Raw genomic sequence first — 13,161 nt, 5'->3', positions numbered from 1 at the left:
ATTAAGCTAAAGAGCTTCTGCACAGCAAAAGAAAGTAACGTCAGAGTGAACAGGCAACCTCCAGAATGGGAGAAAATTTTTGCAGTCTACCCATCTGATAAAGGTCTAATATCCAGAATCTACAAGGAACTTAAAGAAATTTACAAGAAAAAAACCAACAACCCCATCAAAAAATGGGCAAAGGATATGAACAGACACTTCTGAAAAGATGTTTATTGATTTTTATGTCAGCTTTTGACAAAAAAATCTTAAAAAATTTTGAAAATATATTTAAACATGTCTTTTCACTTTATTACTTTTTCTTTCCTACTTTGGTAATACAATTTTCTCCCAGAACCTACCTTGTACATATAGTGTCTCGTTTTTTCTGCTAATTTTTCTATTGCTTAATATTCATACAATTAAGGCTTTAATCCAGCTGGAATTTATTTTTGCATATGATATGAGATGACATTCCCATTTAAATTTCTTTCAGCTGGTGGGTCAATTTTGCTAACACAATTTGTTAAATAATTTATTTTTCAATACTTAAATTTAGTGCTGTTTAAAAATTTACTAAACATACCTATACTTTGAAAACTTTTCCTGTTTATCTACTTATCTATTCCTGTGCCAACACAATAATTACTCTGGTTTATAGTTTGTTTCAATGTCTAGAAAGATAATGACTGTTCTCCAGATTCCCTTTAAAAGTTTTCTTGGGTATTATCAGTCATTTAGACTTCTATATAAAATTTAAAATAATTTAATATAATTTTAATATAATTTGGTTGTAAATTTGGCTTTACATTAAATTTATATGTAAATTTTGGAAGAGTTAACATTTTTATATTAAGTTTTCTCTTTTAAGAATTGATATTTCTTATCATGTTTCACATCTTTTGATACATTTTATTAATAATGTAGGTTCTGTATCTCTTTGTTATATTCATTCCTAAGTATTACTTTTTTTGTTACTATTGTGAATGGGGTATGTATATATATCCCATATATATATAAAATTTCCATAGGGTTTTGGGGAACAGGTGGTTCTTTAATGGTGATTTCTGAGATTTTGGTGCACTCATCACCTGAGCAGTATACATTGTACCCAATTTGTAGTCTTTTATCCCTCATCCCCCACCCGTTCTCCAGAGTCTCCAATGTTCATTGTATCATTCTTATGCCTTTGCATCCTCATAGCTTAGCTCCCACTTAGGAGTGAGAACATACAATGTTCATTTTTCCATTCCTGAGTTACTTCACTTAGAATAATAATCTCTAATTCCATCCAGTCACTGCAAATACCATTATTTCATTCATTTTTATGGCTGAGTAGTATTCCATGGTGTATGTGTGTGTGTATATATATATATATATCACAATTTCTTTATCCACTTGTTCATTGATGGGCATTTGGACTGGTTCTATATTTTGGCAATTGCTAATTGTGCTGCTATAAGTATGTGTGTGTAAGTATCTTTTTTGTATAATGGCTTCTTTTCCTCTGGGTAGTTATCTATTGGGGAACCTGCCCCAATATTCACATAGGTTCTTTTCTATTTTTCCTAAGCATCGGCCAACTTGAGAAATAAAGGGACAGAGTACAAAAGAGAGAAATTTTAAAGCTGGGTGTCCGGGGGAGACATCACATGTCAGTAGGTTCCGTGATGTCCCACAAGCCGCAAAAACCAGCAAGTTTTTATTAGGGAGTTTCAAAAGGGGAGGGAGTGTGCGAATAGGTGTGGGTCACAGACATCAAGTACTTTACAAGATAATAGAATATCACAAGGCAAGTGGAGGCAGGGCAAGATCACAGGACCACAGGACCGAGGTGAAATTAAAATTGCTAATGAAGTTTCGGGCACCATGGTCATTGATAACGTCTTATCAGGAGACAGGGTTTTGAGATCAACCAGTCTGCCCAAAATTTATTAGGCGGGAATTTCCTCTTCCTAATAAGCCTGGGAGTGCTATGGGAGACTGGAGTCTATTTCATCTCTGCAGCCTCAACCATAAGAGACAGGAGCACCTGGGGGGGCTGTTTATAAGCCTATACCTCCAGGTGCGTATTCTCTTTCTCAGGGATGTTCCATGCTGAGAAAAAGAATTCAGCGATATTTCTCCCATTTGCTTTTGAAAGAAGAGAAATATGACTCTGTTCTGCCCAGCTCACCGGTGGTCAGAGTTTAAGGTTATCTCTCTTATTCCCTGAACAATTGCTGTTATCCTGTTCTTTTTTCCAAGGTGCCCACATTTCATATTGCTCAAACACACATGCTGTACAATTTGTGTAGTTAACACAATTATCACATGGTCCTGAGGCGATATACATCATCCTCAGCTGACAGGATTAAGAGATTAAAGTAAAGACAGGCATAGGAAATCACAAGGGTATTGATTGGGGAAGTGATAAGTGTCCATGAAATCTTTACAATTTATGTTTAGAGATTGCAGTAAAGACAGGCATAAGAAATTACAAGAGTATTAATTTGGGGAACTAATAAATGTCCACGAAATCTTCACAATCCACATTCTTCTGCCATGGCTTCAACCGGTCCCTCCATTTGGGGTCCCTGACTTCCCGCAACAGTTACCCAGTAGTGGGATTGCTGGATCGAATGGTATTTCTACTTTTAGTTCCTTATAGAATCTCCATAGTGTTTTCCATAGTGGTTTTCCATAGTGGTTCCGTAGTGTTTTCCATAGTGGTTGTACTAGTTTACATTCCGAACAGCAGTGTAAAAGTGCTCCCTTTTCATCACATCCCTTCCAATATCTATTGCTTTTCAATTTTTGATTATGGCCATTGTGAATGGGATTTTTTTATATTCATTTCTAGTTAATGATGGTATCTAAGATAAATACAAAATATCAGTAGCTTTTCTCTATAGAGACAATCTTCAACTACAAATAGCAGTGCTAATTATAAGGACTTTTGGGTTATTGATTGTTGTTAAATGCCAAAAATTTTCACCAGTAATTCCAGGAAAATGTGGAGTAGAAGCCCTCTTTAGCAGCATTTAATTAGGAGACTCTCACCTCCCTCTGCTAGAGGGAACACTGGAGGAAAGCAAGCCTGGGATTTTATTGAGTGGCAGAACTGCAAAGGAGTTGGAATGCGCAGCTCTGATGACTCTGCTTTGCTAAAGTTAGAGCCAGATAGGGAAAGACTGGGACTCCGAAACCTGGGGCATCCTAACAACCTTGAGCCCCTTGATTCCTCAGCAACTCTGGGGCTGCAAAATTGGCCTCCTCTTGACTCAACTTGGTAAGAAGCATCCCTGTGTCAGAGGGAGTGGGCCCACAGCAGAGTTTCTCAACATTTTCAATGTTGATCATTGGAGTTCAATAATTCTTCATTGGGGGTGGGAGTCTGTACTTTGCATTGTAGGATGTTTAGCAACATTCCTGGTCTCTATTTCATCCAATGCCAATAGCATCTCCCCAGTGGTGACAATAAAAAATGTCTCCAGAACATGGGGACAAAATCACTCCCAATTGAGGACCACTGCTCGAGAGGAAAAGAAAGATGCTCTTTCTAACCATGTAAAAGGAAGATGCTGTGTGGAGCTTCTGGCATGTCCTAATAGGAGATTCACAGTGTGCACTCCTAAGGTTCTGGATCAAGCAAAGCCGTGTTGTTTGTTAAAGAGAACTGCTGACCATTTGAAAACAAGCCCCTGGCAGAGTACTCAGTCAAAGTAGGGATTAAGCACTGGAATATGAGACACCAATTGACTCTGCAGCTAGTGCCTCTCACCATAGGTGGGAATTGTTAGACCAAATCATAAGGTTGCATAAACAACCATTCATTTTATGATACTAATGGACATTTGGGATCAGGTCTGAGCCAATCTGGAAGACATAAGCTCATTAATGAGATACTCCACATTCCTCACCACCCACACTTTCCTCTATCGCACCAGCATCCCTCCTTTGGAGCCTGTGGGGAGTTCCCTATGACCATCTGACAGTGGAGGAAATATCAGGATGGATTTGCTGCCTATGTGTTCCTTGTGTCAGTAAGATCCAATAATAGACTGTTTCCATATTAGTGGGTGGGGTGGTGAGGAGGATAGTGGAAAGGGTAGGTCCTCTGAGTGAGTAGAGCTATGTGCAGTATGTCTGGTCATTCTCTCTGTGTGGAGGAACAAGTGGCCTGAGTTGAGGATACACATGAACTACTGGGCAGGATAAAGGGCCAGCTGGTTGACTGATATCCTGGAAGGGCAAGATTAATGAACTGGAGACACAGAGATCAGTGGCAGAGCTACGTGCTTGGCCATATAGGGGTGGGAATGAATCCTGTGGATTTTTGTGTCTCACAGCAAATTCCAACAAAGAGGATCTACAACAGGAAGCACTGAACAACCAGAGAGAAGAAGGGAATCTTTCAATTTTTTGTTCTGTTTTTTAAGAGACAGCGTCTTACTATGTTGCCCAGGTTGGTTTTGAACTTCTAGACTCAAGCTATCCTCCTTCCTCAGCCTCTCAAAGTGCAGAGATTACAGGTGCAAGCCACCATGCTCAGCCTGAAATGACTCTTTGGTTAAGCAAAGCTAGCCTCTCTCTTAAGCCATCATCATGTTTACATGAGCCCAATGGCATGGGCTGTCTCTCACAGAGGCATATCGAGTTGTGAATATCTGATCTTGCAGCAGCAGGGAATGATGATGAGCCTTTTGATCATGGTCCTATTTCTTGAAGAAACCAACTGTACATACAGTGACTGGTTGATTGCATCACTCTCCATTTTGGAGAAGTAATGATTACCTTTCCTCTCTGAAGTGTGTTGGCCAGCACTACTCTCTGAGATCCCACGGAATTATCATCCCCTTCCACCAATGGGACACTTTACAGCAAAGAAGGTGGGAAAATGTGCTTAAGACGCAAGACCTCTTTGTCTTATCCCAGAACACTTGATCCAGAAGCAGATCATTTTAAGGAACACGGAATGAACTCTCGAAGTTTTAGCTAAGGTGGTGCCAACTTAGAGATGACACTTTACAAGTTTCAGGGGCTTTCCTTCAAGTTACAGGGCGTTCTTTAAATGAATGGCCATTATATGGTACTGTATCCATGACAGGTAGATTACAGGAGGCCAGGGGAAGTGGCAGGTAGGTACAGGCCCAGTCATCAGTTCCTTTGTGATGTTTCTGAGGGATTTGTGATTATAATCTTTAGGCTTTGCTGGAGCCAGGTGTCCTGGTGCCCAGGGGAGGAACTTTTCTACCAAGGGACTCAATAGGGGCCCAACCAAACTTAAAAGTATGGTTATTTTGGGTCAATTTTGCTTCCTCTTGCCTATAGAACTGCAGGCAAAGGCAAGCAGGAGTTACTATGTTGGCAGAAACTGGCCCTGATTTCCATGAGGGGATGGAGTTGGTGCCACATAATGGGGGCAGTGAGGAATATGTCTGGATCTGGGAGATTCACTGGGACTCCTCTTAGTGCCTTCATTTCCAGTACTAACCATAAGTAGTGTATTGCAACAACCACAGCCTGACAAAGGCAAGGTAACCAGGGAGCTCAGACTCTTCAGGGATTCAAGTTGTGTTATCCTGATGTGCAGGCCCTCTTGCCCAGCACAAGTACTGGCTGAAGTTAGGAGGCATCAGCAGAGCAAAAGAGGAGGGAGAGGATGAGTATATATTATAGTCTCAGTACAAATTGCAGCAGTTGGGGCTGTAGCTTGTTCCATTAACACTCCCGTTGTAAAATTTGTTTTTGTTGTAGAAATTGCTGCTGATCTTGAAAAAGTGAAAGGCAGGCTGCAAATGTTACCTGAAGTGCAAGCAGATCCCTGGTGCAAAGGGGGCTGTAGCAGACACTGGCAAGTGCTCAGCTCCTCTGTGTTCCACTGACGTCTTATAAATGCCAGTATCTTTTTCTCTGTGTCTAGGGGTTTCTTCTGGAAGCCTGCTCTGCCAGTGAGTGGAAGGGTAACCCTCAAACAATGAGGACAGGAGTATAAGTGTCCTGCCTCTATCAACGCTCCAGTGTGAAAATCCCAAAGCTTGTGCTTTACATAGTTCCCCAGGGTCTTTGTGGGACTCACATTTAGTCAACTTCTATGGAGCTGATTGAGTTTCACTCTCTCCCTTTTCTGTCCTAAATCAGGTACCCACTGCTCTGCTGGAGATTTGCAGAGCAGATTTAGATAAATCACTCACACACAAATTCCTGTTCTAGTGACTGATTCTAGGTTCTGGGGGGGCCCAAATGAAGACACATATGTCCAAAGAAAATTTAAGAAAAGTAACTGAAAGCTATTGGAACTAATTCACTATTGGTAATATGGTCAGTATACATACACAAATGTGTGTGTGTATATAAAACATATATATAAAATACATACACATGCAAAATTGCACATATAATCGAATTACTTTCCTTGAGCTAGTGCTAAATAAAAGACTTGGAAAATGTGAAGTAGGAAGGAAGATTCCTTTTATGATTGCAACAATAACTAAAAATAGAAAATTTATCAAAATATGTTTATGTCAATATGAAAAAATAGAGAAAAATTTTTACAAAATATAAACATATACAAGAATATTCCATTATTGTAAGTGAAGATTTGTTATAAATATATCAATAATAAAAAATATTTCATAATTTGGAAATGAAATATGATTTCAATCCAATTGTAATTTCTTTCTTTCTTTCTTTTTTTTTTTTTTTTGAGATGGAGTCTCACTCTGTCACCCAGGCTGGAGTGCAGTGGTGCGATCTCGGCTCACTGCAAGCTCCACCTCCCAGGTTCATGCCATTCTTCTGCCTCAGTCTCCGGAGTAGCTGGGACTACAGGCACCCTCCACCTCGCCTGGCTAATTTTTTATATTTTTAGTAGAGATGGAATTTCACCATGTTAGCCAGGATGGTCTCGATCTCCTGATCTTGTGATCTGCCCACCTCGGCCTCCCAAAGTGCTGGGATTAAAGGCGTGAGCCACCGCTCCCAGCCTGTGATTTCTTTTTAAATCTGTGCATATCTTCTAAAATTCTCATGACAGAGTAATTCTTTTAACTAAATAGAAATCAACTTGAAAAAGAAAAATAAGGGAAAAAGTGATCTTACTTTATTTGAAGGTTGACATTGTCACAGATAAGTAGCTTAGTGTAAGATAAAACATATATATATTCATAACTTTAGAAAGAATGAAAGTAGAACCCCAAATTGGTGGGAAGTAAGATGTTATTTGATAAATGTTTTTGGGAATATTAGAAAAAATTTAGTTGGATCTCTGTGTGATACTATATATGACTATGAATGGATTGAAGATTTAACCCACAAATATCTTAATAGATGAAGGAATGCCTCCTTAGTCTTGAAATAAATATCAAAAGACATAAAAGAAAATAATTTTAGGATCTGTTTACAAATCCTATAAAATTTTAGAAAAGACAAAATTATCTACATTATGAAATATAGCATAAAGATAAAATATAAACAAAGACTATTGGGGAAATTAAATATCTGCATGCAATTATATGTAATACATAAACATATCCATGCTTTATAAACCAATAAGAAGCATGATAAACACCTCAAAAGAGCAGAGTCAATGACTATGAACAGGCAAGACATTCAGACACGTACTCCTCTGCCCCACACACAGAATCTCCAAAGCAGAAATAAGGTACAATAGCAGAAACTTAACTAAACAGAACACACAAAATAAAAATGAGAAAAACCTTTTGGTTCTCCAATTAGCAAAAATTAAACAGCAATGATAATATCCATTGCTGGGAAAGGTGTGAGAAAACTGGCATTCTTGTTGGAGGCCACACTGGGTAAAGCTCTATGGGGGGCCGTGGGGCACTCTGTATCTGTGAACTGTCTGATTCTCAACAGCCTGTAGCCAAGTCATGGCTCTGGAGGATGAAGAATAGCTCAAATCCTCCATGTATTAGGTTGGTGCAAAAGAAATTGGGGTTTTTGAAAACCACAATTACTTTTGCACCAACCTAATAGAAATGCACAGCAGCTTTGCTCCAGGCAGTTATCACCCATTGCATGAGGTGATAAAGAAACAACCTTTGTATAGTTGGTCGTGAACACTGAGAGTCCAAATGGTGGTACAGGAAATGTTTTTATTGACAGCATTCAGTTGCTTAGAGAATCATTTCTGAGTAGGCAAATGAGGTTCACTTTTCCTTTTGTCTCCCTTTTCCTCTTCTGAGGTCTACTTTTGACTCTGACATTACCTGAGAACCAGAGCCCTCTACTCATTATGGCTTGTCACTTCTCCAATTGCAAACTATACTAGCCCTGTGAACCAGTCTTTGAGTGCATTGACAAGGCAGGGGTGATCAATGAATCTCTGTTTTTCTTGCTATGCCTTTAAAGAGTACTAGAGGAAATCTCTCTGGATCACCAACTAGACATGAAGGTTGTATTTCAGTTGGTTGAGTTATCTGGCCAGATGGAGTCAGAAGGGTGATGGTTGATGGGGAAACTTCACCCAGGGTTCCCTCTGGGCTGGTTTAGACTCCCCATCCTCATTCTCTCTTCTACCTCAGAGCAGACCCTAGGGACTACTAGCTGGTCTCTTTTCTTAAGATCTCATCATCTATTCTTTACCATTGAGTTTGTCTTCCTTCCAGTTGGCTAGAGGGTAGGATGCTATTTCCCCTTTGCCTGGGGTAACAATAGCACTGCTTTTTTTACTAAAATAAGGTAGAGATAATGATCACAACTACAGGGAGGTTACTTTGTTCTGTGCATTGGGAGCTGTGTATATTCCTGATTCCCTTTCAAGACGCTAATTGAAATGTCTTTTTAGATTTCTCTAATTTTATCTCTGAGTTTAAATCTCTCCAAATTTCTCCCTTTCATGACATATTCCTTGCTGTCCTCTCTGAGGTCATCTGTCCTGTTGTCATTCAGCTACTCACTAAGGCCTCTCAGAACCATCTCTTCTAATAATGATATATTAGTGCTGGGTAGAAAAGAGTGTGGTTCCTTTAAATGCTATGCAAAGGAGGAAGGAACTGCTGGGTAGAGGAGGGCCTGGTCTCTGGCTACAGCTCCACCCCACAGACTTAGCTGAGGATAGGCATTTCCTGCTGAAATGTTGCATTTTTCCAAGGCCATCCTGGACTACCATGCCCCAATACTATGCCTATAAAAACTCTGATGTAGGGAGACCCCCTGAAACTATTGCTACAGAATAAAAGATGAAATGCTCCTGATTATTGTAAATACAAAATTGCAGGCAGGATTGTGTAAAGACAATGCCAGGTTGGGCTGCCAGAATGAGCCAACAGCACATGATGTCCTTCCCCCTGCAGAGAGCCTATGAACGGACATGCAGTCAGGGAGGTTTCACATCACCAAGATTCCTACCCCAGAAAAGCAGATGTTCATGCCTCCGGGAATGGAATGTGACCCTTGTGGAGAGCCTATAAATGGATGCATGAGGGGCGCCTCTTCATATGGATAAGATAGGGCTATAAACGCCCCCATCTTGCCATGGCTCTTCTAGGCCTCTTTAGGGCGAAGGCATACTCCCTTCTGAGAATTTCTGGTCTAACCAGTTGTTTAGCTTCACATCCTGTTTCTATGGATGGTCTGTAACCAGCTTTTGCTGCAACTGTTACTGCTGATTAATATCTTGCTAATCATAGGTTATGGAAAGACTATATTTCTGTTTTAAGGCTCTGTTAGAAATTACTGATCCACAGACTATATTGTAAATTCTTATCTCTGCGTACTGTACTTCTGCATACAGATGTTATGTTAAAGAATTACTTCATCCCCATGTGACCATCTCACCTCATAATCAAATGACCCTAAATCCCTCACTAACCTACCTCCACCCTCACCAAACTTAATAATAATGCTGGTATATCCAATGCATTGGCGGCATTGCAGGACCAGAAGGCAGTGACCCCCCAGACCCAGCTTTCACTATCTTGCATGTGTCTATTATTTGTCGACCTGCTGATCCACCTGTGAACAAAGAAAGAGCCCCATTGCATTGTGGGCTGCTGGCCAGATCCCACAATATCTGGCACCCAATGTGGCCTTCTTTGTTCCTTGGCTAAGTACACTTTGAGTGCGGGTTCATGATGACTAGTCTTCAGTCTCAATGGTAAGGTCTCTGGGTATGCGTTTTCCTACCCTCCCCTCTTTTCAAGTTTGTTGACCGGTATTATTCCAGGGTTATCTTTATACAGATATTTGTTTTTAACCAAGTTGTCATGAGGAAGTAATTTTATTTTTTTCCTTTTTTTTTTTTTTTTTTTAAAGGCTATAAATGCTGTGTTCAAGACTGGTTATAATGAATTCATGGGGGCAATGCAAACTACTTTTTGATTTAGAATTTAATTAAATTTAATCAAATAAAAGGGTTGTTAGTAGGGGCTCTGAAATACTGTTATACTGACTTTTTGGCAATGATTTATTTTGTATCTGCCCTCTCTGCTTACTCTTGAACTAGGTAGAGCTGTTAGGTATCATCAGATCCCAATTCCTGCTGGGAAGAAGTCCTTTTGCTTGGTTTCCTGACAGACACTTGCTCAGGGACAGTTGGATTGTACAAGGACTAGGAGCTCCCAGCATCACAACACAGCCATTTCACTTATGGAAGGTCTAATTATTTGAGAGATATGCATTAAATTGAGCAGACAACATGTAATTTTCATCCATTTGTCTGCATTTTTCTCACTGCAGTGACAATGAAGATCTATAATCATGTTTCTACACTAAATTCGTACAGATATGTGAAAATTATTCTCACATCCAAAATCATCTTCTGTAATCCTCTAGTCTCTTCCTCTGTTTAAAGATTGCTGTTTCCATGAGATATTCTTCTTTGAAGGGCTTTTTGCCAGGTCTTTGCCAATCTGATTTCACACCTGGTCAATTCCAGCCACTTGCTTTTTTGAAAGGTGTGGCTCTAACTGGTTCTCTGGTGTTCTGGAAGGTGTGATCTTGTTAGTAAGTAGGTGAAGGGTCATGTCTGCTAATTCTAATTTGGAGTCACTGCAGGTGAACATGTTTAAGATTTTTGTGCACTATGACCTATGGGAAAGGAACTCTCTATTGCTGTGCAATGTATGACATTTGTGACTGCACATGACAGCTCAGTAGTCCAATAACATTGTCAGATCAAGCCAGCAGGATATCATCTCATGCCTTCCCACTGCCATGTCTTTCCATAGGAAATGCCTCCTCTTCTTATTTTGAAGTTGATTGTTTGGAACTTAAGTCAAGGATTTGGGGCTTTTTACCTTCTCCCTACACTTATGGCCCCATGTGACTTCAGTTTACATTTATATCCAATTTTGGAAAATAATCTCTTCTACTTGGTTTCCTTGTTCCCAGGTCCCCAAGATAGGACCTCCTCACTCAGGATGGCCTTTGGTACATTTCTATGTCAGATTCTAGAGGCACTTATTTTTAGAATCTCCTGAAAGAAGGTACCACAAAATTAGTTTGCACTCACCTTTTCCTGACATGATTTCTCATAAAATTCCTCAAAGTTCTGAGGATCAGGCAATAAAAAAGTCATCCTGTGAAAGTGGTAGTAAGACACGAGGCAATCCTTGGCATTTCCGGCCACATAGATAATCTGAAATCAAGGACAGAGAAGGAAGCCAGGGAGAGAAAAATAAGACTGAGGGGAAGTACTCTAGGAGAGTGTTCCAATACAATGATAACTACACCCAATAAGTTCATAGTATTATATGCATTATTTACGAATTAAAATATTAAATAAATGGATCCTCTTTGACTCTGCAACCCTGATGGCCATGGGGAAGAGAAAGACAAATGAGAGTGCCCAGCTTTAGAGTGCTTATGAGTGATGCAGGAAGATGAACATGATATTAGGACAGCACTGTCAATCATGGTTGGAATATGATATAATATGCTGAGTAGTCACAGAAGGAAGAAGTGACAAAGCATTCCTGGGCATTCAGAGAAGGGGTCAGGAAATGGTGAGTTTCAGCCATATCCCAACAGGTGAATAGGAATTTCCAGCTTCACAACTGGGAAAATATTAATGAATGAGAAATCATTCTTGTACATACCATCTCATCTGACTCCTAGAAATATTAGGGTTGGATAAGAAGAGAAGAGGTCCTATCCTTTAAATGATGAAGTAACTGAGATTTACAGAATTTGAGGGGCTGCCACTAATATATGCTTAGTACAAGATGAGGTTGGGACTGGTTACAGAAATTGGTGCACTGTGTCCAGAGCTTCTTCCTTGATATATCAATGAGAAGTGTACAGAGAATGTCTCAGACAGTGTTTCTGAAAGAATAGGGTGGTTAAGCTGATATATAATTTTTTTATTATTTGCATTGCTCTTGGCTTCTCCCTGGGAATTCAGGCATATTATGGAAAAAAGAATGGTGATGTGATGATTGGGAATTAAGGATCATTAATTCCACAAGCGCAGAGCAGAGAAGTTAACCCTTCCTATGTGCCAGACACTGTTTAGAATGATAAATTGGACAAGACCAAGTCCCTGCCTTTCTGGAGCTCATAGTCTATCAGAGAGATAAGAAGAGAGAAAACTACAATGCCGTGTGGTAAACACAATGAATGGGGCAAACATACACACATATGCCAACATGTATACATGAAACTCACCCAGCCATGGGGTCAGGGGAACTTCCTAGTAGGTGGTTTCTATGCACAGACCAAAAGAACAAGTAGGAATGATGCAGGTAAAGATGGGGTATGCTCGAGTCAGATGGGAGCATGTGGGAAGGTGTGGGGATGCTGTGTGTGTGAAAGGACCTGCAGGATTTCAGGAGGACTGTAGTGAGGATCAGGGAATGGGAAGACACTGGGGAAGAGCTGGAGCAGGGTGCAGACTGTCAAGGCCATCGAAGTCATATAGAGGATTTGGAGGGATCTTCATCCACCTGTGGAAGTGTTTATATTGGGAAATTCCTTAGTCAGATTTGTGTTTTAGGAAGATTCGAGGTTACAGAGGGGAGGGGTTGGAGGGGGCAGGACTAGAGGCAACTGGGAGGCAAAAGAGAGCAGTGAGCTGACTTGGGTACAGGTGGTAGTGATGCAGTGTAGTGCACAGATTAGAAGGATGGAAGAAGTGAACTGGATTTTGTGAGATCAGATATAGAGGTGAGGGAGATAAAAATGAGGACAGGCTTTGAGCTTAATCTACCAAGTAGATTACGGAGGTGTGGAAGCCTT

The 13,161-nt window shown here is 40.2% G+C and overlaps 1 protein-coding gene across 4 annotated transcripts in view; it reads right to left on the bottom strand.

Annotated features, from left to right (window-relative positions):
- LOC101148472 (sulfotransferase 1C1) overlaps positions 1-13,161 on the bottom strand; it is an 86,125-nt gene that overhangs the window by 42,004 nt on the left and 30,960 nt on the right. For 2 of the 4 annotated variants that reach the window (XM_055378360.2, XM_055378363.2), the window contains exon 3: positions 11,438-11,563. The gene's annotated coding sequence lies outside the window, so the exon portion shown is untranslated. Of the gene's footprint in view, positions 1-11,437; positions 11,564-13,161 lie in introns of those variants that run through there. The other 2 variants (XM_031008199.3, XM_031008203.3) reach the window with 1 other exon arrangement.

This window comes from Gorilla gorilla, chromosome 12 (genome assembly GCF_029281585.2).
Source record: "Gorilla gorilla gorilla isolate KB3781 chromosome 12, NHGRI_mGorGor1-v2.1_pri, whole genome shotgun sequence".
NCBI classification, from domain to species: domain Eukaryota; kingdom Metazoa; phylum Chordata; class Mammalia; order Primates; family Hominidae; genus Gorilla; species Gorilla gorilla.
The sequence above is the reverse complement of the archived record's forward strand: the minus strand, read 5'-3'. Positions and strand labels throughout refer to the sequence as shown.